At 29.7% G+C, this 26000-nt stretch overlaps 1 protein-coding gene across 3 annotated transcripts in view; it reads left to right on the forward strand.

The window, feature by feature from the left end:
• The window catches only part of LOC106682685 (juvenile hormone acid O-methyltransferase), a 45186-nt gene that overhangs the window by 2087 nt on the left and 17099 nt on the right, over window positions 1-26000 (forward strand). The window contains exon 2 of one of the 3 annotated variants that reach the window (XM_014423688.3): window positions 9411-9619. The exons of 1 other annotated variant lie outside the window; for it this stretch is intronic. The gene's annotated coding sequence lies outside the window, so the exon portion shown is untranslated. Of the gene's footprint in view, window positions 1-9410; window positions 9620-22854; window positions 22875-26000 lie in introns of those variants that run through there. One more of the 3 variants, XM_067051370.1, reaches the window with a different exon arrangement.

Genomic DNA, 26000 nt, shown 5'->3' on the forward strand with positions numbered 1-26000 from the left:
CATTTTCTTGATGCGTTGAAAGTTATAAATACGCCGTAAATGGTTATATAATATAGTTGAATTAAAGAATCACCTATGACGGAAAGAATAAATTGAAATAAAGTTTATTTTTGATAATAATAATGTTCAATAATTAAATCTTTTAATAAATAGATTAAAATTAGTAAACCAAAAATTCCTAACCATGCAGATGCAGAATGAGACAGCCGAATTGAAACCTAGCTAATTTTCTTGGATAGTGGCATATCTGACAAAAGAAAAGTTTTAATTGTATTTAGAACTTGACATATTCCAAATATAATAATACTACGGTTACTTTCTTTTCTGAGGCTGTCCTGCATCCTATAAACTGCCATAAACCAATTAAAGTTGTTAATAAATTAACTTTAGTCTACAGTATAATCTATTGAACACATCAAACACAAAATAAAAAAATACAACATTCTTTTGTCATGTGCTCCATTATTCTAAGCAGTCAAATATATATTTGCGAAGGAGCATACGCCTTAATTCAACACATAAATTAAAACTTAAATCTAATGTAAGTTGATCTGGTTGAATGATTTAAAGAAAAAAAACACCTATTAACTACGAGAGGAAAAGGAGAAACCGCAATCAAAACAACTAACCAGTTTTAAAACTCCATCTGAGAAAAACACGCTTATATACATACGTGATGAAAATATAAAATATCTATTCTGTTTGTATTCTTTATGAAATATATGTTATTTCGTTTGTAGGAAGTAGTTCGAGTGGCGGTCAATAAAGGTGTAAAAAAAGTAAAATAAAATTATTTTTTGGTAACTAACGTTTCGCCCCTCTTTGCAGAGCTCACGACTGAGGAAAGCTATCCTAGGAACACCATATCCGTTTCTCAGCCGTCATCTCCATTTCGTTCTGACGAAGCCCTACAAAGAGGGTTAACAATAAATAGTTTTATTTTACTATTTTGATATTTTTATTGACCGCCATCCGGACTATCTTCCAACAATCTACTTCATAGGTCAACTATGTTATTTCGGTAAAACATATATTTATTATATAAGTTATTTTGGTATAACATGTATTTTAATAAATGTTATTTCATATATTTTATGCCCTAAAAGAAAAAAAAGTATTCTTTTATATTTAACCAAAAAAGTTAGCAAACATTTTTAAAAAATGACACCCGAACCCCTACTTCTGTATTCGTGTTGCTACACAGCTTTCCACACAAGATTTCTGATCCTTACTTTAAAAATTCTTAAGCACCAATTCTAGTTGCTAGGTAACGGCGGAGAGATATAACCTTTTACTTATGTTATAAAACTATTTAATAATTCCTGACGTTTCAGTCCACTTTAGAGATCCACTTAAGTTCTTCAGAGCAAATTAAATAGAGGAAATAATCAGGAAAACAGTTTAACAATAATGAGAGGTGACTAAAAGATCTATCGACTTCATAAACAAGTTTAAATCAGTTTACCAAGAAAACACAATTACATAAATCAAAATAATTGTACAATAGAACTAATTGTGGACTTGTTTATTCTAACTATAATCTCGAGTGTCATATTGTGGAACAGTAGATAATTTAAAAAATAAATTATTTAAAAAGAAATCTTTCTATATTGACACAGATACATCAATATTTTTTTTTTAATTTTTGTCATAAAATTGTTGATGAATTGAATGACTGAATTTATAATAGAAGATATCTATAAATGAGATAGTAAGTTATAGAAATGATACCGAGAAGTTACAAAAGATTTCTATTCAAGCTGCTGCATCGTGACTCAACTATATTTATCTGTTCTAGTGAGGTTCTAACGGGACCATTGAGTGGCCTTGAACGTGAAAGTGGGTCTAAGTGAGTAATGAATGTTGGACTGTGCTAGTAGGAGCGGGGAGAGAACAAGTGAAAGAGAGTTACGACACACGAACATCGAATAAGATTTTTAATATATACAAGAAAATATTCTTATTTAATTGTCAACTAAAATTCTGAAGATAACATGTTTTATTATAATCCCAAATTTTACTTATTCATATCTACCATTTGTTTATTACAGACCATTATGATTGGGGTTATTTTCGTACTAAAATCGCAAATTTTGACCCAATTAAAAAGAAATTTGACCCATAAACATTTTCTAAAATACATATAGAAATATCACCATTTTCATTTGTTCATAAAATATTTACAATAAATTATATTAACTTAGAAACCCAGATGTATAATCGGCTTTTAATAAAGAACACTTTCTATTAAATTATTAAACCATTAACTTAGTTAGTATCAATAAAAGTTACTCAATAATTAAAATGCAAGTTTTAAAACATTACGATGTATTAGATAAATTGTTTTATTTATTTTCATTTGTTTTAGATTAAATTACATTCCAAGAAAAGTTTCATTTTTTTTAGCCTCTGAAAATTTTATTGTGCATACATTCAATTTTATGATCCTTAAAAGATTTAAACTTTTTTTTTTTTCATTGACTATAATAATTTTTATAAGAAGTTATATAGTTTTCGTATTGTTATTTTTACTGTTACTGTAGCAATGAGTCAACTCTGTGGGTTCAGGAGCCCTCCAGGATCCACCTAGCCTCATTAAGTGGGTACCCTAAATTGGGGTAATATCTGACATTTGAGCGTGATTCTGATCACCCAAGTTCAGTACCCCTGACCCATCATGGATTGTAGCGGTTTAGATTTATTTTTTACTTAGTTCTACATCGACAAAATGCAAAGATACTTAAATTTTTAATTTCCATTCATAAATGAAGACTATAAGAGAATGAGGACTATAAAACTAAGTCCTAAAGGTGTAAAAAATTCTTGTTTCGTGATGAAATTTTGAAGGATTTTGAAACCTTTATAAAATTATATCCCAGATCATCAACAAATAATAAATAAGAATTGTAACACAAAGTTATGTTAATAATAAGAAAAGAAAAAAAATGAAATCTGCCAACATTTCTGCGTGATGTGGTTGGATTGCCTAAATTAAATGTCACTGCAACTTTAATTGCTGGTAGATTGGAATTTTGTTAATCGGTTTTGGATGAAATCATCTATCGACTTCACTTGGTTATTAGGAACCAGGAGGAATCCAATGAGATTCTCAGGACCTTATTTTGAAATGCTTGCATTTTTTTTTCTTCTCGTACAGAATGCCAGATTTCAGAGCCTACATCAATTATGCCGTTACCATTGCTCTGTGATTGAAATTTCTTTTGTCTGGTTTTGATCAACATTTTCCTGTTATAATATAATATCCTGAGACGAATTGTGAAGCATTCTTCTTTTTCCCACTATTTCAAACATTATAGTACAAGAGCCGGGAAGAAAAAAAGGCAGTTATCTCACCCCAATTTTTGATTACTTTAATGAAAATTATGAATAATTACTAGTCAAAATTGACGAGTCTGCCAAGTATAGGTAGGGGGAATAAAAAATAGCGGCTGTTTCAAAACCTTAAAAAAACATTAATTTTTCATTCGGAGCTCTATATCTTAAAAACTACCCACAACTTTAGAAAATCTAAGAGAACATTAACATTTAAAGAAGAGTAAATTTGCTGAAATATTAGCCCTAAAAGAACTATTTACGCCTAACAGTTCTCGAAATACAGCTTTTTAAATAGCAAAATTACTTAAAAATCTTCAGAAAGATTAGTAGTTAGTTAATTTATTTTGAGAAATCTATATCTCAATAACCATTTGACGTAGATATATCTATTAGCTCTCAGAATAAAGCTAGTTTAATGGACTATAAATCAGGTTATGACCTTTACCTTCGTAGGAATAGTAGTTTTCATGATATTTGCTAAAATAAATTGATTTATAGTTGTTTGGACAATAAGTTTGATTTATGAAAAACTTCATTTCAGAAAACATTGGACGTACAGACGTCTGCCAGCGCTCAAGTAAAAGCTATTTTAATTTACTACAAAATAGTTAGTAATGTTTATCTTTGTAGGAGTTGTAGTTTTTATGATATTTGACAAAATGAACTGAAAATGTTAATTTCTAGTTGTTCGTATAAAATGTTGGATATTTGAAAAAATATATCTCTAGATCCATAAGACCCACACATGTCTGCTAACACTCAAAATAAAGGAAATTTAACTTACTATAAAGTAGTTAATGACACTTATCTCCGTAGGGGTAGTAGTTTTTATGATATTCACATATGAATATAAATTTGGAAAATGAAAATTTGTCCGAACAACTATAAATCAATTTATTTTAGCAAATTTAATGTAAACTATTACTCCTACGAAGGTAAACATAATAAAATACTTTATAGCTCATTAAACTAGCTTTAATTTGAGTGCTAATAGACATCTGTACATCAAATGGTTTTTGAGATAAAATTTTTTCAAAATAAATTTACTAATTACTAATCTTTCAGTACATCCCACACAACATTTTTATGAAATGTATGAAAACTACTTAGCGTAAATAACTCTATTAGGGCCCATATTTTAGAAAATTTGCTCTTCTTTAAATAAAGTTCTCTTAGGTTTTCTTGTGTTGTTCCTAATTTTTGAGATATAAAGCTCCGAATGAAAAATTATTTTTTTTTATCGCTTTGAAACAGCCGCCATTTTTTATTCCCCCTACCTATACTTGTCAGACTCATGAATTTTGACTAGTAATACATAGTTTTCATTAAAGTAATGAAAAATTGGGGTGAGATAACTGCCCTTCTTCTCCTCTTAGGCTCTTGTACTATTAATACTGACAGTACGTACAGATAAACAGTCTCTAATCCAATTGTGAACTGCTGTTTTCAAGTATATATCAGTCATATTCACTTTCCTCAGTATCCTTTTAAAATGAATTTCAAATGTAGTAAAAGAGATTGATTCCAACAATTCTCACTACTCTCTGATATCAAACCCCCCACACAAAATTAAAAAAAAATAATAACAGAAGATTTAGGTGTAATTTATACCAGTTAAAGTCAAAATCTTCCCCTTTACTATTTATTGCAAATAAACAATGCTAGTAATTTTCATTAATTACGAATAAACATTAACTGAAGGTTTTATTTTTTAATTGCAAGTTTGTTAAATATTTCTTTTATTTTTAATTATTGCGAAGTTCTGAAAATGGAGAATGATTACCCCCAAAAAGTTAAGATGGAAGCTAATATAGTTATCAATGAAAACATAAAATAAAAGTATCTTTGCTTATCATCAAGCACAAAATATCCAACTTCTAATAAAAAATTGTAATAGACACAGAAAAAATATATTCAACCCTCATGAGGATCATTAAATTAAATATTTAAAGAAAAATAACACGTTTCTATAAACTGTAATTTAATTTAAGAAGAATGAAAATAATTGAAGTAAACTAATGCGATTTTTCTAAAACATTATAATGATTTAGCCTTTTTATATACTTTTATTGATATTGACGTTACTTTAATTGTTGAATTATGCAGTATTAAGTCTTCTTTCTGTAAGATAAGGATTAACTAGGTTTTTGAATAACTCGTTGCTCAATTAATAATTTTATATTATTATATTCAATTTAAATATATGTCCTCTAAACCTCATCGAGTTGAAGGGTGAGAAATAATATATTTATTAATGAAAATTATCTTCGACTAGTATCAACTTTAAAAAAAAAAGTTTTACAAAAATAATTTTATTAAAAAAAAAATATGAGCTACCTTATCGCCTAGTAAAATCAATCAAAAGGGCAGCCCGTAAGTTAAGTTCATTGAATAACCTGAATTTAAATTAATTAATAATAAAATATGATAAATAATAGTCCAATTTATAGCTTAACATAGATTGACATACAACTAATTAAAAACACTCAAATTTTTAAACCAAAATATAGTGTTAAAAATAAATAAAAAATAATACACAATAAGACATTCCAACCTTGTAGCTTCCACAGCACTAAGGGCAACCTCTCCCTTATCTTATCATGGATGGCTAGGGACTCTACTGATGAAATAGTTCTCAGAATGTACTGTTTATTTAGTTTAATGCCCCTTACTAAAACTGGAAGGGTGGCTATCCAGGATTTCTAGGTCAATATGTACCTACTTATTACATGAGACCTTCATAAAATACGAGCAAAAGTCTGATAAGAGGTTTAAAATTGGCCCAATAATACACTAATTTCATTAATTGTATTTAAAAAAAATAAGAGACATTTTATCTTGTAATTAAACTTGGGGGTGACGGTAGCAGTGTGATAACGCGCCTATCTGTCAACCCAAAGGTTGCGAGTTTGAGTCCCCGGCTCTAATCGAGATTTTTCTAAGCAATACTCACTCACAGCCACGTCATGAAACGCGCGATGTATTTCCTAAGTACATTGCGCGAGGCCTTGGACCTCCACGGCTACCGTACCAATAATAATAATTAAACTATTACATGAATTTAATTTGATTATGTCGATTTTGCCTTGAAGCATCATTGAAGACATTACTACACTGTGTTCTGTCGATTTGATTTTAGGTACTTGCGATATCGTAACAGTCGACTTGCGTTCCCTGAATGGAGACATACAACGTTTAAGAATTTGATAACGGATATATTTATAGTAAGGCCTCGACGTCAACTGAAAAGGATTCGCTGATTTTATCACCCCTGAACCTGCATTGTAAGCGAATTCCAACGGTTGAAGGTCGCAATTCAGAAATAATGTTAATTATTACATTTTTCGCTTTAAAATGTGTTTTTTTTTCGTTCATTCAGGAATGTAAAATGTATTTCATTTTTTTTAATACCCCTATAAACGAATAAAAAGGTATATTTTATCACATGTTGGTGTCAGGTTTTAATAGTCGGACGCATTCGTTAGTAAGTACGTAATTGTTCGCTGAGTGACGTTTTTATTGCTGCGTGTTTTGGGTACTGTTGAATTAGATGCTTCTCAAATACACGCTGTACAAAGTTATCGAAAGTAAATTCATTTTATCTGGTTCGACACAGCAAAGAACTCCTTCAAAGATGTCTAGTAGACAGTTCGTCATTTAGTAATGTGGTTATTAACTTACTAAAGATTGATATTATTCTTACTTCCTTTCTCGTATCACCTGATTGCCGGTGTATCCTAATTTATTTCTTTTAATTATTTTTATTGAGAGTAGTTAATCTTTCATACAAAAGAGACAATACGTTAAATACCACAGCATAAGGGCTCAGAAATAAAAGTTTCGTCTTTACCTTCGTTTTTATGGTCTATAAAAATAATCAATTCTTTAGCGCAGAGTGTTTTTGAATCTTTTGTTTTCAATTTTGTGGTATTCTTGTGGTCTTCAATCAGCAACAATGTTTCTCCAGCAAATATAAGAATGCTTCTGATTATTTTTAGAAATTTTAGACTTCAGTATATGGTATTTTTTTTTTTTGGCCCAAGCCATCCATCAAATACCTATCCAGTTCCAGAGTGGGCATATCAATATTCATTTCTTGGAACCTTCATAAAATAAATATTGACTGAAGCAGGTGGAAATCGAAGCTACGTTCTGAACCCTCACCCCAACATACATGACTATGAGGTCCTTGATCACTTAATTATTATTATGATTATTATTATTAATATAGAATTATTTCTTAATCTGGCAGTTGTCATCAACAATAATGAAAACTAAAACTCGTTAATGCAAGATGACATAGATTAAAGCAACTCTTCTATCAAAGTAAAAGTAATTTATTAAATGTTTAAGTGTTGCTGAATTGGAATTTCAAGTTTGTGAGCTTAAATTTTTCTCCGAAAGAAGCAAAATCTGTATTCATTAAGCCATGCTACTCAAATATAATGGTTTGCTATAAAACACAGCATACAACTTCAACAAATTAATCTTTTTCGGTTTTATCTCATAACCTAAAGTTCATTTTTTTTTAAGTAACATCAACCTGAACTAAATTAAGCAAAAATAAATTCTTAACAATTTTCAGTAATTTCGTCTGCGGCATCCTTTTGAATCAACTACTCGTAGTATAATGGTGCTCAGTCAATTGACTTCCAGGGTGATATTTGGGTAAAACAGTTTGAAGATCTGCTCATTTAGGACTTGTTTGTTTCTTTTTATGCTTATTACAAATTTTAACTTGTAACTTAACTTAAATTAAAACTTAACCTTAATTTTTTCTTTCGTTTTGAGTCACAAATTACAGTATACAATCTACAGCTGATCTGGCACACGGTCAGCTGATATGGCCCCCTGTCAGCAGACATGACATAGATAACAGGGCATAAATCCCTTCTTTCACCACCACCAGTTTATGAACAATCCTCACACACTCTATTAAAAAAGCATAAGTGTAAACTACGAAAACTACCACTAAATCTTTTTCTGAATTAAAACTCTTTTTATTGACACATCTCATTATACTTTCTACAAAAAAAGATAGAAAAAGACACAGTATGGGTAGAGGGTATTTCAGGAGCTTACAAAGTCTTTGCAGGGAACTTCAACTGTTCAACATGAACAGTTTTCCTCGCTTCGGTTATTTCGTTACAACGTTATGTTATCTAATTATAATCCCTCGGAATGAACCCTTATAGCGTAAGAATTTCTCCTATTGCCCCCTAATTTGAGATTCACGATAGTCTCAATTTTGATGTCCCGAAGGTCCCGCAACACTCGCCATTTTTCTTTCCCTCACATAAAAAAAGCGAACTCTAGCTTTTTCCCGTATGATCTCACCTTTCACATTCAGGCATGTTCCTGAAATCTCTGCGACGCCCATGGAGCCCAAAGAGAATCTCGAAAGGCAAAAACCCTATAACAGTGTGTTTTGGGAGATTATATGCGGTCTGCGCCCTTCGCATCCCCCCTTCCGGCTGTAGTTCTTTGTTCGAGTGATAGACCCTCAAATGGCCACTTAAGGTACTGTGGAGTTTCTCTACCTCTCCTCTGCTCTTAGGATGACCCGGAGTAATTATGTGTCACTCTACTTCATTATTTTTCTGATAGCATTATGGAACTCTCTTCTCCCATCGGACGATATTCGATCAGTGACTTCATAAAATTGGAACCATGTTCTGGTTATGTTATTCCGGTTATATACGTACTCATTCCACGCATAATTTAATATTCGTTAAATTTCTTTACTATAACTTTTTCACGAGGAAGTACCCTACAGGAGTTATTAGGGAAAAAAAGTCAAATGTGTGACGTTATTAAATTATTTATTTTTTCAGAATAAAAATAATTTACTAGAAACAACATTAAATGTCTCCAGAGAGAAGATTTCACGTATTCAATAATCTTCAAATTATAGTAAATTTATATTATTGAAAGAAATTTAAAAAAAAAAAATGAAAAGAGATGAATGTAGAAATCTATGTAAATGGTAATATTAAACCTTCCTTGTTCTTTGGGACATTTTCGTATTTTTTTTTTTCGATTTTCATTTTTAATGTAAACCTGTTTGTATTTAGAGGGTGAGTTTTAGGGGACGAGTCTCAGCCACATGTAAAATGAACTTACTAGGCTAGAAAAGGAGGCAGGCTAGTGTTTTTAAGAAAGCTCGCCCCACCACCAGATGGTCTATTCACTGCCTCTAGATCAGTTCATTGTTACCACTTCCTTGCTCCCGTGTGCATCGGCTCTTGTGTCAACCTGAAGGAGTTGAGCCATCGATACTAAGGTAAGTTAGGCCTAATCTCTTCACAAGTTCAAAGTATGTTGTTCATTTAATTTTTTATTCTTTTGGTTTGCAGTTATGGAAAGAGAATATTTGAAATTTAATTAAAATAATTCAAGGTCAATTAATAAATATCTCGTATTTTAAACTTTTTAAATAATATAACTATGCAGTAGTATGTACATTTAAAAATATAAATATAAAACCTTAACTTTATATATAACATATTAACTTTGCTCTTGTAGTCGTCACTCACAGAGCGGTCAGATATATTGTATTAAGGCTTGTTATCAGGAATTTTGTTTATTGTTTATTGTCTAAAAGCATGTTCAGCCCTTGATGAAAACATAAAACCGATATTTAATTTTAACAAAAATCAATTTAGTATTATTATACTGATAACAAATGTCTATCAGTATGCCTTCGAAGAAAAGTTTACAAGTTTTTTTACTACTCTACCCAAATTTATTTTAAATAATCGTATTAGAGTTATAATTTTTAATTAAAAATTATCAAAATAATTATAAGATGATAAGGAAATAATAATATTTTCTTAGGTAATAAAAAAAATAAATAAATAACTTTTGGAACAATTGAGAAACACTGTGGGTCTAAATGTCTGTTTTATTTACGTTAGGTACTCATTTGACGAGTTTAGGGCACACAGAGTGTGTCTGATAGGTTTATCGGTGGATATGATAATACACTGATAAACCATAAACAAATTCAACCCTGACCGTTCTCAATTATTTCTTGTCGGGAATATGAACCAGTTCATTTAGGAAAGTAAGTTCGCTTTCGATTAACCAGTGTGTACATAATTTTATGTTATCACTACTATCAGTAGTACGTAATGCGATTCCCGTATGAATAGATCAGTTAAAGTCAGTCAGTGTTTATAGTTTGTGTGGTAAGGACACATTTAGCGGATCGAGCTCCAAAGGATTAAGTACTTGTGTCAACAAGCGATGAGTTTTCAAAATCATTGAATTTTCAATTCAATAATTAACGTCGGGATCTGATATTTTGGGATGGCTGCTTCCAGCACCCGTTAGTGAAACCGACAGAACTAAATTTTAGTGTGTTTCTTATGTCATTGTAATGTTCACTGCTTTTATTTAATTTGCTTATTATTTTTGAACTTGTTGATCCCTCCTTTTATCCTCCATTGTTCAATACACACACAATACAAAGTATTATTATTATTTTCTAATTACTTCTTTGTCTTACTAACTTTGTATTTTGTTTCTTTATGCTTCTTTTCTTGACTTACATATTACATTAGTTACGTATATTTTCTTTCCATTTTAAAATTATTATTATTAAATTAAATTATTCATATTTCAAAGTTTCTTTGCATTATATAACTTTACATTTTTATTTTATTAATTATAATAAATAGTGGTAAAAGAGAAATAATTTGACTGTGATTTTTAATGTATTTTTGACTTATTAGATATAAATTTTTGACCTGGGCAGAATAGCCTGTATGAAGTTTTTAAAATGGTTAAATGATATGTCTCATAGTAAATTAAGATTGTCCCTGAAGATGGCCGAATTGGCCGAAACGTTGGACGTGTAAATGAAATAAATGTTTTTGAGACTATAATTTGGATAGTGTTTTTAAATTATTTAGTAAGTTTATTTATAATGATACAATTTTTTTTTTTTTTTATTAAACCTTTTATCAACAAATTAAAATGTTGCGTAGGGTATTTTGTTCGTTTTCAGTTTTTCAAATGAAATTTGTCTTCGATTTACCCTTTTATGAATTGCTTCATCAAATATTTATATTTCTTTTGATGTAAAAATGAACGCGTAATTACCTACATATTTTTTATCATACAAAACTCCCATCCCTAACATTTGCCATGGATGTCAGAGATATCTCGGAACAGGTTCTACTAAGTCAGGTGATAAAAGTAGGTGTCGACAGAACCTTTTCGGGTGTGTATAATTTGAGTAGCGATTATCGCGGGCTCTTTTAACTCTGATGTTTTTTACGTTTTGTTTATCATTTCAAAACAAATTATAAAGCTATATTATATCAATTTAATATTTTGTAAGATTTTTTTTCGTTTTAGATATTTCTACAAAAAATATGCAATCTCCATGCCAGAAAATATACAATTATTATAATTCAATAAAAATGTTGAGTTAAGAAGAATCAGTAGGGGCAAAGTTGTAACTTTTACTGTTTGAGAAGCTATAGAAAAAAAGTTTTTTGCATTCATAAAGGCATCGAAAACAATATGGAAGGCCTCTTATAAAATTGAAATAGATAAACCTTTCAAACAATTTTATAAGTTTCTTATAAAGTTGGTGTTGTGAGGTAAGGTATGACAGTTCACTATCAGAGCGTCTACATCTGCTTCTTACTACCGCACACGCGCAGATAGTTGAGATTACTATAAACTCTGTTGTTAGAACAATATTGCCACGACTGTAAATATTACATATAGGACAGCAGTGGCGACAGCTGCTACTGTTACAATAGAACCTGTATTTAAGGCACAGCGTTCTAGAACTGGATAAGCCTGTATCATACTAAACTTTAACTGATGTTGTTGGTTGGGGCTTTAGGGCGTAAAACCTTGAGGTCATCAACGCCCACATTTCTCACTTTATAATTCTATTTCAAGATATGATATTCTTTAATTGCTAAATAAGTTTGAATAATTACTTATTTTAGAATTTTTTAATTCATATGACAAACTTATGGGTTTAGGTCTTATTCAAAAGATTGTTCCTTTTTAAGAAAATTAAAACCATTTCTATGTTTTTTTGGTCATCATTCAGGGCATCCGAAACACTTGGTCCCACTCCCAATCTACGTAAGTTCATGTAATAGAAATGGCATTTTTCAAATATGTGACTGACTCACTGTTGCAGTATTTACATTTTGGAGGTGGTTGCTTATTGATCAAGTATGCATGAGTTGGCATACCTGGCAAGACTATCTGCCTTTTCATTTCTTGAAATCCCGCAATGGCTCAGAACCCACTGTGGGAACAAGTAGTGCCTTGGAGTGTCAGGTCGTGGAAGAGGAATTCACATTCCACAACAGCAATTGATAGACTTTCGTACGTGCTAGTAACAGCAAGGATAACTGCTTGAGAGTAAGTGAAAGGAAGAGCATTTGAGTCTTTCCTTCTTGACAGTGATCTTAAGGCTATGAAATTTCTATCTTCCTATGATATATTAAATATAATTTAAAAAAAAAAGAAGTGTAATATAAGGTATTTCTGAGGCGGGAGGATATTCGGTATATCAAGAAATGATTCATTCGTATTACAATGTTGGGGCTCAATAGTTGTGTTTAATTGTCAGTGCAGTTTCCTTAGTCTATCCTATGATTGTTTATATAAGTTTGTCTTATCTGTAACTTTTCCATCAGATTCAAAGCTGATTTTTAAAATCATACAGAGTTTTTAATATGTAACTAATTAATTAGTGTTAGTGAAAATATAAAATTGCTGAGAGCGAGTGTATCACATTGAGGAAACAGTAGCAGTAGGGCGTTAAGGATTCAATTCTAAAAAAAAAGACCATACTTCATTTTTACGGAAATATAATTTTTAGTATTCAAGTTAAATTACAATGGGTTTAATAATAAAAATTTAACCTTTTAATTATATTATTATTATAATTATTAAAACCATGGTAATTATAATTCCTCTCATGGTAATTATGTTAATAAACATATGTTCTCACTATTAGTCCTTATTATAAGGGTAAAGGAAATTTATTTATCATTGATTACTAGCAATAATGAGGTAAATGTATTTTCAGAATCTTTTAAATATTTCTATAATTATGAATGGAAAAATAGGGTTTTGCATTATGGAACTAATTGACAAAACTTGAAGGTAAAGGACTTTTGCAAAAATTAGTCTTCTTTCGACTTCGTTGTAGCTATCTTGTTGTTTCAACAAAGTAATTTATCTATTTCAATTTTATAAGAGGCCTTCCATATTGTTTTCGATGCCTTTATGTATGCAAAAAACTTTTTTTCTATAGCTTCTCAAACAGTAAAAGTTACAACTTTGCCCCTACTGATTCTTCTTAACTCAACATTTTTATTGAATTATAATAATTGTATATTTTCTGGCATGGAGATTGCATATTTTTTGTAGAAATATCAAAAACGAAAAAAAATCTTACAAAATATTAAATTGATATAATATAGCTTTATAATTTGTTTTGAAATGATAAACAAAACGTAAAAAACATCAGAGTTAAAAGAGCCCGCGATAATAGCTACTCAAATTATACACACCCGAAAAGGTTCTGTCGACACCTACTTTTATCACCTGACTTAGTAGAACCTGTTCCGAGATATCTCTGACATCCATGGCAAATGTTAGGAATGGGAGTTTTGTATGATAAAAAATATGTAGGTAATTACGCGTTCATTTTTACATCAAAAGAAATATAAATATTTGATGAAGCAATTCATAAAAGGGTAAATCGAAGACAAATTTCATTTGAAAAACTGAAAACGAACAAAATACCCTACGCAACATTTTAATTTGTTGATAAAAAGTTTAATAAAAAAAAAATAAATAAATTGTATCATTATAAATAAAGTTTCAAACACTGCCTCAAGCTCAATCTTAACTCTAGATTTACATTTATTAGTGAACTAAAAGTTTTAAAATTAAATGGAAAAGAGACAAAATAGGTTAATTTTGACTAAAATAAAAAAAATTTAATTGTTAGATTTGAGGTGTAAATTTATAGTTAAAATTGCCCTTGTGGATGGTCAGGTTGGCCGAAACATTGGGAATTTATAATATTAATAAAGAGTTTTTGAGAATAAATTAATTCAATTTAATATATTTAAACAATAAAACCAGTCTCAAAGAAAAATAAAATTTAATTTTGATAGTCCTTTTCAATCAGCATTTTCTTTGTTATTAATTAATTTGTCAATGTGAAGCATCTTTCAGTTTTCAAAAACAAATGTCAATTATTGTGTCGGGAAATCGATTTGTATCATTCCCTAACGTAGTTGGCACCTATGCTACTCCGAAATCACATTTAAAAGGTTCTACTCTATGAGGAACTCTCCGCTTTATACGCTAATGTTTTTCGAATAGATTTTATTTTGAGCATCTCGAATTAAATCCAACGTATATATCAGATCAAGCGAGGATAGAAATTATTTGAAATAGAGAATACTGGAGTAGAGGAGGAATCGTATTGAAGAAACTTTTAGAGAAACTGTAAAAAACATTGATCTCACAGAAAAGAAAATTAAATTGAAACCGTTAAATTCAATAGTGTAACATGTTTATATGTACATTCATTTTTCTAATTTGCAGAAAATTTTGTTTGGGATAAAAAAAATAAATCCAAAAAAGGGAAATACGGACTATAACATTTACTTATCAGAAAAAAAATGAAACTACCTTGAAGTATATTGTGTACAAACTGTGAGATATTTATAAAACTGCAAAATAAAATTGGTTAGAAATTGTTAACTTATTACAAAATATTCTTAGGAAGTATAATCAACCTTGTCTAAAGAACATATAAAAAAAAATGTGAAAACGTATAGAAAAAATATTTCTAGTGAGGTATTTTATCTTTTCATCTAACCATTGCTTCCTAGATTTTCATAAATTATAAGGTATCAAGGAATCTAATCTATTTTAAATTTGTAAAAATGATGGGTTTTACTTCTATTAGGTTTAGATAAATGTTTTAATTGATGTTAAAGAGTGATATAAGATATACTAAAAACCAAAGGGAATTAATTATGAAATCAGGAATTACAGTATAAGACCTCATTTGGTGCCGAAAAGTGTTTTATGGGTACTTACAACACCTGTGAAATTATCCGTCAATGTCATTCCATTCTAAGAAGAGTATCGTAACTCAAAACGTGTATTTTAAAGTTATGTGCAAGAACTTTGTGAACTAATGAAGTACTTTACACTCCTAAAACGTCCTATCATTAACTGCCAGCCTCATGGGGTACACCGCCCTTGATATAGCAGTAACCTAACTCAAGATCAAGCAAAAATGTGTAAGATAGTAAGAGAAGATACATCATAAATTTAATTTAGAAAATTTACATCTTGAGACATAATAGTTATTAAACAAAAAGCTTTTAAATCTTCGTTTATTCGTTATTATCTTATTCGTTTTACGACGAAATCTCGTAAACTTTAAAATTATTTTTCTAGAAACAAAAAACATTCAAGTTAGCCCACTCTTATTGCAAAAAGGGCGTTTACTAAATTTTAAATTGCTTCTTGGAATGAATGTAATCCCAATGACAGAAAATTATTCGTGACTGATTCAAGGTCAGCGTTAAAATCACGATTGTCATTTGCAGTAGAACTCATAATGAGATTCGTTTTCGCGAGATTCAAAAATCAGCATGGAAGCCAATTATTTATAATAGGGTTTAGATATTTCTTTATGAAGGCGAATACATATTTAAACTTTTGTTTAATTATGAGGGTTGTCCCATAAAAAGATTCCGAACTGCTATTAAAAGACAGAATTCTTTTATATTCACTTTGGCGGTCTTTGCTCTCCCCGTTTTTTTATACCTCCCATGGAATATAATAAGGTCCCATATATTTTCGATACAGTTAATTTTGGTTGAAATTGATACAGGAAGTTATTGAATCTACTTTTTTATTTATTTATTTTCTTCTAACAATGATCTTGAGGGAAGGTTTTTTTTTACCCAAATTTGTCAATTAAGTTATATTATATGCAAGCATGGGAAGGTGTGTTTTTATTTTGATTTATCAAATTTTGATGTTTTATAAATTTCGAACTTTTTATGAGTATTGAGTCCAATTAGTAGGTATTCCAGAGTACAATTTAAGAATTAATATATGATTTTCACATTGAAATTCATGCTGTAAAATGGGACATTTATGAGGTTATAGCAGGCGCTGAATTATATACAACTCCATTTTCAGTTTACTAAGGCATTTTAATATTTTTACTTGTTCTCCATATTTTTGTGATAAAACTCGGAACTAGTGTTTTTGAAAACATAATAGACGAATACCCCCTCCAAAAAAAAAAATTGAAATTTTAATGGTGAATCAAAATGCCATCCTTGATTTGAATCAATGATCAATTCAAAACAACGTTATTAGAATCCTTGAAGACGTAATAAACAATCCATACACCGAAGAATTTTTCTAAATTTCAATTGTAAATTCAATATTAGCAAAACCGAAAGCTTGAACAGCAATCACTAAATTGAAGAAATAAAGAACTTTTCAACTACCTTCTAAATAAATATAGAAAAAATATTGTTAAATTTCCTGTTCAGTGAATAAAAATAGGACTTATCAATTGTTCAGTATACGAATAAATTATCAGAAGAAGATACATAAAGTATGGTTATATAAAATTACATAAGATATATTATTTTATGCACATTAGTGGATATTTTATGACAACATCTAGGCGGAGAACTTTTATTATTAAAATCTCAGAAGATCTAACTAATTTTGGTTTTGACTTACACAAATTATCGATGTTAATGAGCTGCTCTTTGACTGCCCACATCATTAGTCCAGAAGATTTTTTACAAAACCTTTTTATATTTTTACGACTCTTTACTAGCCTCTATTAAATAGGTTCATATTTTTATTTATTATCAGAACGGCTTAGGAGAATATACGATGGAGGTATCCTTAGTGTTAAAGGCCTTTCATGAAGTAAAACGATTGATCTTAGGTCTTATATAACCCTGGAGAAAGGATTATAATGGAGAAGGTAAGCTGACACAAAAAGTGAGGCTTATGTTTGAACTAGGGGCGTGGCAAAGAAGTAAGGAATGAGTACGAGACAATCATTGGCCCCCTTCTGTTTGGGTTTATATTACAATTGTGGACATTCCTATTTACCATAACGTAAACCTTATACCAAAGGCTTTGCGTTTTTTAAAGGAATTTAAGGTTATGCCATCCCCTTCATAAAAACATGTAAAACAAATGAAACCCCGAAAACTATATTCAGATATATTATTTAGCTAGTAAATCTTTTTATTATTTTGAGTATGGGCTTCTTGCAATCTAAGTTTATTACAGGTGGCTGAATAATAATTGAGCACAAAATATAGTCCTTATAATTAAATATTTTTAAAAAAAACATAACATTAAAAATTATAGTATTAAGGAAAACACCTGGTCAGAAGATCATGATGGCTGAAGCAGAATGACCATTTTGCTGGGATCATAAGGATACAATAAGGGAATAGTTCCATCGATGTATATTAGTATCAAAACATGTTTGACTTAAATTAAATTTGGTCCGTCCTTATTTATATACACATCTGTATTTCCTCACCCACAGGTAAACTGTTGCAACACGCCGATTCAAATACCTTCCAAGATTGCACAGTGGTCAGTTTTTGAAAAAAAAAATAAAAAAAGAAGGAAAAACTGACTAAAACTCAATGTATCAATTCCATTTTTTTTTCAAATAAGCGAAAAATTTAGTCTCTCGATTTAAATTTTATTATATGAAATCGAAAATAGAATGCAAAGTCTTAAGCCATGATCAAATTCCGACACTCCGAAAAAGAATTCCCTTTCACAATATTTGCTGATGGGATGAAACGTCTGAAATATTCTAGATTATAGTATAAAATGGTATATATTCTCATTGGAAGTTTTCTTCATTTCTACAATTAAAAAAAAAAAAATCTAAAATATTATTTATTTTAAAGCTTGCGGGGCTTAAAATCAACAATATAGACTGGAAAATTCTGGCTTTTATTTATTAAAATGCACATAAACTTTAATAATTAGAATAGAATTATCAGTGTTCTTGCATAATTGAACACATTTTCCAATCCCATGCCTCCAGATTCCATAAATATTATTATTATTATTTCTCATTGAAAACAATTTTTTAAGACAAAATTATGGATGCAAAAGTGAAATAAACTGTCTGTTGTGATGATCTATACCATAATCGAAATAATTTGAAATAACTTTTCAAGCTAGTTTTTTTTTTTTTTTTTAAGAGTATTTTCTTCATAAATTGAAGCATCCCTCAACCAAATTCCTCCCTCGGTCCGCTTCTCCACTCCTCCCTTCTCATTGCTTCTACTTCCGTCAGTCCTCGGTCCACCATGCCCTCAGCCACATCCCTTCACGTGAAACGAGGGCTTTCTGTCCTTCACCTTCCCTTGACTTTCTACTCACTTTCTGTTTTGGAATTGTTCACTACCCAACCTTTTAACATGATCATACCATTTCAATATTTTTTCTTCCTTAACCTCCAGTATTTTTTACATCCTCCTCAAAACAACCATGTCCATAGCTAGTCTTTACCATGTGATTTTTCGATCTAATAATTTGATCTGATGAATAAATTAAGAATATTCTTTATAAATATGACAATGTAGTTATTTTTTGTTTATGTACTAAGAAATTACTTTGACCTTTTAGGGGACAAGTATTGGAAAGTAATCGGCATTGAAGAGGATAATACGGAAATTGCAGAGTGCCAGGTGGCGTACACTTTGAAATGATAAACAAATTACAAGCATAAGCAGATGACGTAACATTCATAGGTGGTAAAGCGAAAGATATCAAGGCACTGGCATTTTCACTGATATCAGAAATTTTATTTATTTCGGAACAGTTTAATATTATCAGTTTCCACTACTATTTCAATAATATTTTAATTCGCTTTATATTTCTTCCGTATTTTAAATATCAGTCTTGTGTGGTAGATGAAATGTAGTTACATAAGGGGAGCAGGAGGGAGGGTAATATTGGTTACTCTCACCTCAAGAAACTCTAAAATATTATTTTATATCATAACAGTAAATACAAATTTTCTCTTTCCGTGTTTTTAGATTTTTTTTCTCGAAAATCTATAAAATAACGAAAACTTCAACACTAGCGCACCAATCTACACAGAATGAGTAGATATCATTTAACTTAAACATTCTTATCTAGAGAACCGCAATAGGGTAATTGAAGTAGTAAATGTAATTTGCCTTTATATCTGTGATATGACCTTGAGAGTGCAGCCGAGTGGAGATAAGTTATTTCCGTCAATAGAGTCAGTTATCTTCTTCGTCGCCAATAATCCGCAACCACAAGCAAATTCTCAAGATATCTCTTTGCAATGTCATTCTCACCTTTTACATTGTCTTAATATATTTACAATGTACTCAACATTTATAAGATAATTGAATTTAATATTTAATTTATTATATTATTCCTAATTTTTTTTTGTTTTGTTTTTTATGCCGAAGTTGTTGGTCGTTTTACAATTCGTCTTGCTGTCCATTATAAATTAGATATTTTCAAATGCTCTTATTGATTTATGTTAGTCAGAGCAGAACATGTGTTAAGGTGGTCTCCATCCATTCTACCTTGGCAGCACAGTACATATGTATGATCCGGAGAAGAGCCTATCTTGTGGAGATGATTCTGCAGATAGTCGTGGCCATTTGTCAGGCAGAAGCAAGCTACATCTCTTTTTGCGGGGTTAGCTGAGATTGGATTTTCTATTAAACATTTTATCTTTTCCCTTCTACCTATGTGCCTCATAATTTTTTGAAATCTTGCAATGGCTCAGAAAATTTTGACTTCAGGACTACATTACTGTAACACAGTGTTCTTAAGGGAATGAGAATAGCTACTATTTCACCATCGAAGTTTGTATATTCCTATGATATGTTAAATATGATTTCTGAATTGGAAATTTCTGATGTAATCCCCTACTTCAGCATTTTTATTGGATGATTCCGTATAAATGTAAAACCAATCCTCAGGAAGGTACTTTTGAGCTGTTGTTTCCAGAATTATTGCCTTTAACCCATGATCAGGTATTGTTTTACTATTAACGTTGTAACAATTTGTAAATATCTAATTCAAATCGTTTTTACGGCAAATTTGTTGCAAATTAAGAACATTATTTATTCAGCTAAATGAGAATCAACAACACTTCAAAAATTCATGCAGAAGATATACTTCATTATTATAAATAAATCGGCTTATTTATATTTAATTATTTATCATCGATCCAAAGTAAAAGTGATTACAATATAGTATATGAAGTATCTGCAAATTTAGCTAGCTTGGGTTTTGTTGCAGTATAACTTTTTTTATTTTTTCACAATGCCAAAAAGAACTGAATGAATCACATCACTAATTAAATATACAATAAGATAAGTAAATTAATATCGAAATTAGTTACTCTCTTATTTCTGAAACCCTAGTTTAATCCAAATGTTCTCCATAATTTGCAGATATGCCAGTTAAAACTTTTAAATACTCTTTTATTTAATAATTGTTTTCTCTATTTATTACTAGAAATGATAGTAACTAATTTTGTATAAGATTACTGATTATTAATTGTTTAATCTTTCTATTATTGATTAGCCTGCAAAAGAGATAATTTTAGGAATTATGACATCAATGATTAAGGTATATTCAAAAACATTTGTATTGTGTGAGGAAATAATGTAATAATAATATGAAAACAAATTTTATCGGTTGTCTCCTTGAGATTGGCCTCAGGCCAAAAAAATTGTATTTTTATTCTTTAACCTTTAGGCAATTATGATTTTTTATAAATATTTTATAAAATTATTTTATTTATTGCAAAATTCTTGAGTATAAATACAATACGATAAACAAGAAAAAATGTTAGTGAATTTTATGTTTTTATACTTTAAGCTAAGTATGGTTGGTTAATTAGTTGGTTGTGAAGTATCAAGGTAATTAGAGTCCAATCTATAAATAAATAATAATAATATTAGTATAACCATTAAAAATAAATAGATGCAAATTGATAAAAAAAAGATCGTTACATCAGTAAATGAATCCTGATTGTAAAATTTTCCTGGTAACTTTAGGTACTCCTGGGCCCTGTTTCATAATGAAAGCTAATAGTATTAGTTCATAGTACAAGTACAGAAACAACGTGGTAATTGCACAAATACTTTTTTTTTCATAATAGGGAGGACTATTAGTGATATTACAGGAGTTAAAAAGTACTAAAGTACAAGTTACTATTGTACAAGTCAGTGTAATTGTATTAAGTTAAAGCGGCAAGATTAATAGTATTAGTTTGTACTTTATTATGAAACAGGGCACTGGTTTCAAAGGCTTTAGAAAATAAATCAGACATGATTATGATTCTCAAAACTGGTTCAAGAGGAAGTAATAGAACTCTTTTTTTTTTCTTTGAGAGAAATCCCATAGAGAGAGTTTGTATTAATATTAACCATTTATCATATCTTATGTTGCTACAAACACAGAAATGGTCGTTTCAAATTACTTTATGTCAACCTTCTTTCTAATATAATAAATCAATCTTTAAATAACTCAAAGTTAATCAATATTGTATAAAGATTGTTATTCCACTCTTAAAACAATTGATCAATTCATAAACGTTTTGAAAAAATATGTTTTTAAGCGAAGGTACTAATAAGGCTTAGTGATAGTCGTGAAAAACAGGTTAGCATCACCAAACATGATTTAAGGTTTTCCATTTTGAATGGATTCCAATCCTAACTACATGATAATCTCAATTATCATTTTAATTTTAATTTAATTAATTCTGTGTACATTATTCTATAACAATGTATTAAAATTCTCATGAGAATCTGAGAATTATGCAAAGAACTTTAATGAAAGCCTTATAAAAAATAATAAGAATAATAAATAATACTTTTTTTAATTATCAGAAATAAAATTATAGTATTCTTTCAATGCAGGCAAGGAGAAGCTCAACCCCTCTTTCTCCTAAGTTTTTGCAGTTTGAGGAGTAAAACCAAATAAGCTAAAAAATTTTAGTTATTTAAATGATTTCCTAATAAAATTTATAGAGGTAATTTTTGAGTATCTCTAACAATTGAAAATAAAATTTCCTATGTTTTTCTCCTCGGTAAGGAAGCAGTAACATGGGCGCTCATACATTTTACTGCAACTATAAATAACCCATAGATTTAGATGCACGTGACCTACTGAGACTGCAGTGAGTCAGCAACTAGACTTGCATTCTAGACATTGCATTCATTCATCGGATATCAATTGTAATTGTTTATGCATTGAGCGATCTTATTTGTTCTTTTCATCGTTTAATAAACAGATGCCTGTTTCCTAAATTTTCAAATATATACAATACGTTTGAATGCGTTCTATCTAATGTCAATGGATTAGCTTGAGGAACAGTAAAAATCTGATCATCAAATCGCCTGAAGTCAGCCATCATCAGCAACCTGCAGCACCAAGCAGTCAGTTCAGTAAGTCATATTTTATTTAACAGAAACTTTAGCAATGTAATGCATGCGAAGAGTGGTGATACGTAGGCGTAATGAATTTGTTTGACCACAGATAAATAAATTATTATTTACATATTATGAATTTTAATAGACATAAATTATTAAAATTTATTGATCATTTTAGAGAATATAAATACACTCCTCCGCAACAGGCGGTTTTAAATGTGGTTTCTTTTATTGAGGACGAATAGGGCATTAAATATTAATTTTTTTTCTGGTAACTTACATGACAACTTTCACCTTTCAAGGTACATCCTAAACCGGCTCTAGCACATAATGTTATTTATTGTTATTGTTATTAATGGAGGTCCTTATTAGTCTAGGTTTACACTTTGATTATTTATAAACTTCATTTAGTTGTAGAAACTGAAGAATTATATGTCCAAAGGGATGTTAACATTTCAACTAACTATTCAAAATGGCCTAAACTTAAACTTCCTAGGACTGTTTTAACAACCACTTCTGTCTCTCTGGATTTGTTTGGAGCATGCGTAGTACGGGGTTTAGCATCCCAAAATCTGTACTGCGCATGCTCCGAGCATTTCCGAACAGACAGAAGCTGTTCAGACATAATTTGTCACTTAAGAGGTTCTGTAGCCCGAGGTGACAGACTGGCATCCTTTTCCAAGGCAGATTTAGTGATATCTCAATCACACTCAATTGGTCTAAAATTGACTTTTAAATTTATTTCGCTATTTGGTTATGGATTTTAATTTATATTGAACGATCTGATTATTTAACATCCTTCAATTTAATAACATAAATTAATGTTTTAATTGTTGCGATTACAGTAACACGATGCTACTGTAATTTGTTCAGAAACACTTAAGAACTTGGACCATAAATGTATTTCCTTTAAAATGTATCATTGACCAGTTTGAATATTTAACCTAAAGTTATAACAATTCTATAACGTTTAGTGGTTTATTTTTCAAAGATTATGATGTTATTTTATGCTATTATCGCATATAAAATTATATAATGATATAATAATGACAAAATTTCGAATATAAATTGAACTGAAAATAACTAATGAAACTACAATAAGATATTAAAAGTAAAGATTAATATTAAAACAAAAATTTGGCTATAATTCAAAAACTGGGATATAAGAAAAACTTTGTAACTATATTTAAAAAAAAAAGAAAGACCATCCTCAAGATGAACGTCCGAAACATGAGCAAGATTGATGGAGCAATGTAAAAGTGACTGAATAAAAAAATTGTAGTAAGAAGGTGATTTGATTTGCGGAAAATAAAATCATGCAACCTTCAAAATTTAAATTATGGCAACTTACTATAGACCCTTCTAACAATACAAAATCGTAATATTTTGTAATGTATCCACGTATAAGCAATTTATGGTTTACAATTAATTTCATTAGTTAATGTAAGCAAACTATTTCATTTCTGTTATAATTATAACTCGCTAAAATTGAATGTTTGTTTCATAGAATTCCAAAGTTTGGTCGCCAACGCCCGTAGAAAAATGCTTTAATTTTTTTTTTTTATTTTTACCTCAAAACAAATTACCAGAGTTTCAATAATAACATTATAAATTTAATGTTAAATTAAATTACTGTGCTCTGTTGTTAAGTTCTGACGAGTTTTTTCATTTTTATTTCTCAAACGGAACATTTTTATATGCTTGCCGTCCTTGCAATGGAACAAACGATTAGAAAAACAAAATCAAGCGAATTATATAACATTTCTAATGGTGATTTGCGTATTATTGCACTTGAAGAAATGAATGGACTTTTATGTAACTGTAGTGATAAATGTATTCACAATAAAAATAAAATTATTTAATATTGGGATTTAAAAGCACATTTTTTTTTAAAATTTACAATTGAATGATTTTTTATGATGATTAAATTAGGCCATGTGATTACATAATTAGTATTAGAATTTAGTTGGTATTACTAATACATAAATATTATTAAAATCTGATAAATAGGTCTGATTTTATTTGGGATGATCCATAGGTAAGGAGATGTTAATATGTTTATAATAAGAATAAAATTATTTAATATTGAGATTGAAAAGCTGCACCTTTTTTTTATTTCATATAATTGAATGAGTTTTTATGATGATCGAATTAGGACATATGATTACATAGTTAGTATTAGGATTTAGTTGGTATGACTAATACATAAAAATTATTAAAGTCTGATAAATAGATCTAATTTTATTTGGAATGATCCATAGGTAAGGAGATGTTAATATGTTCATAATAAGAATAAAATTATTTAATATTGGGATTGAAAAGCCATGGAAAATGGAGCCATGGAAAGCCATGGAAAAACTTTTTATATATATAATTTAATATTTTTTGCTAATTTATTTTATATAATTGAAATTTTTTTATGAAGATTGAATTAGCACATTTGATAACATAATTAGTATTAGTATTTAGTTGGTATTACTAATACATGGAAAAGATTAAAGTCTGATAAATTTATCGAACTTCATAGGGACAAACCATAATAACATGACAAGAGATGTTTATGTATTGATAATAAGAATAAAATTATTTAATTTTAGGATTGAAAGGCCGTACATTTTGTCATATCATATTTGCTGATTTATTTCGTATAATTGAATATTTTTTTATGATCGAATGATTTGTATTTTTATAGATTTACAAACAAACCCATCACTTCTTAGCATTCGTGCTTGGACATCAGTTGTTTTTTTTATAGCTAGTGATGAATCGTTTCACTCAGCTTTTAATGCTTATTAACTGTTTAATAAGAGAAAATGCATCTTTTGACCTTGATTTATAAATAAACCAGCTTTTATAGCTGCAATAAAAGGATGCATCCAACATTGTTATCTCAGCTTACCGTATCTCAGACACATGTACCTATCTTCCGAGCTACTCCTGTTCGCGCAGATGGAGGCGAGATAAGATGGAGACGTAAAGCGGTGGAATAGAAGCCGGAGCTGAAGTATAAGGCAATTACCGAGGAGATAAGGTATGTTACATATTCAATGTTGTTGCTCCAGGACGCCGTATGGGTACCAGGATACGGGGTACACTGTAGTATACCGATAAGGGTACACACGGCTGATATATAAACCTCGA

This window comes from Halyomorpha halys, unplaced genomic scaffold (assembly GCF_000696795.3).
Source record: "Halyomorpha halys isolate HHAL.00 unplaced genomic scaffold, Hhal_1.1 Scaffold434.1, whole genome shotgun sequence".
Taxonomy (NCBI): Eukaryota; Metazoa; Arthropoda; class Insecta; order Hemiptera; family Pentatomidae; genus Halyomorpha; species Halyomorpha halys.